Genomic DNA, 1380 nt, shown 5'->3' with positions numbered 1-1380 from the left:
ACATCAGGGGTGGCGCTGGGGGGCAGCGACGTCAGGGGTGGCACTGGGGGCAGTGACGTCAGGGGTGGCGCTGGGGGGCAGCGACGTCAGGGGTGGCACTGGGGGCAGTGACGTCAGGGGTGGCGCTGGGGGGCAGTGATGTCAGGGGTGGCGCTCTGGGGGGCAGTGACGTCAGGGGTGGCACTGGGGGCAGTGACGTCAGGGGTGGCACTGGGGGCAGTGACGTCAGGGGTGGCGCTGGGGGGCAGTGATGTCAGGAATGGCACTCTGGGGGGCAGTGACGTCAGGGGTGGCGCTGGGGGGCAGTGACGTCAGGGGAGGCGTCTGGGGGGCAGGGGACGGGAGACGTCAGTGTGACAGCCCCCTCCCCACCCCGCACCCGTCCCCCGCGCCGCGGCTCCCGCCCCTGGTCCGAGCAGCTCTCGCGGGCACAGGCCTCGGCCAGGTGTCCCGAGCTGTCCCGGGACGGAGTAAGCGCAGGCCCGAGCCCCGGCCCTGCGCCCGCGGGAGCCCCTCGGGGTCGCTCGCGCTGGGCGCCGGGGCGGGCGGCGGGCGGGGCGGCCGGGCTCGTCCTACCCGCGGGGCCGGGCCGGGCGGGGCCGGCGCCTCACCTGCCGCCCTCCTCCGCCCCGCCCGCCGCCCGCCGCCCGCCGCCCGCGCCCGTCACCCGGCGGGGCAGCGGCGTCCCCCGCCCGCCCGGCCCCGAAGCTCTGCCCGCCGCGGGCGTCCAGGTGGGACGGCGCGGACGCCCGGCCCAGCGGGAAACAGGGCTTCGCGGGCGCGCCGGGAGGGGGTCCGCGCGGGCCGGGTGGCTGCGCCGCCCCTGCGCCGCCGTGGGGCGAAGGTCGCGGCGGGGAGGCGGCCGCAGCCGGGCTCGGGGCCGTGGTTACGCGCTGACCGGCCGGCCTGAACCGTGACGCCCGGCTGCCGTGCGCGCCGGAGCCCGGTAGGGGCGGGGCGCCGGGGCCGCGGGGAGGGGCAGGCAGGGGTGCCAGGGGAGTGGGGAGGGGGAGGTGGGCGGGAGTTGGGCAGAGGTGGGCGGGGGAGGGGGCAGGTGGGAGGGTGGGAGAAGGGGGAGAGGGGTGGGCGGGGCGAGGGCGCGGCCCAAGGGCCCCAGGGGCGGAGTCAGCGAGGGTGAGCTCACCTGGCCGCCGCCGCCCGCGGCCTTAACCTGGTTTCCGGCGGGGGCGGAGCCTGTCAGAGAGGGGCGTGTCTGGGCGGGGCGTGATCGGGACGGGCGAATCGGAAGGGCGGGGCGTGTCCGGGGCGGGGCGTGATCGGGCCGGGCGGGGCGTGCAGGGGGCGGGGCGCGCCGCCGGCGGACGTCAAGGAGCCGCCGCGCGCGTCCGCGGGCCGCCGCTCCGCCGTGGACTCGGCCGG

Source organism: Dipodomys merriami, unplaced genomic scaffold, assembly GCF_024711535.1.
Source record: "Dipodomys merriami isolate MVZ:Mamm:240054 unplaced genomic scaffold, mDipMer1.0.p SCAF_50, whole genome shotgun sequence".
Taxonomy (NCBI): Eukaryota; Metazoa; Chordata; class Mammalia; order Rodentia; family Heteromyidae; genus Dipodomys; species Dipodomys merriami.
This window is presented reverse-complemented; position numbering follows the sequence as displayed.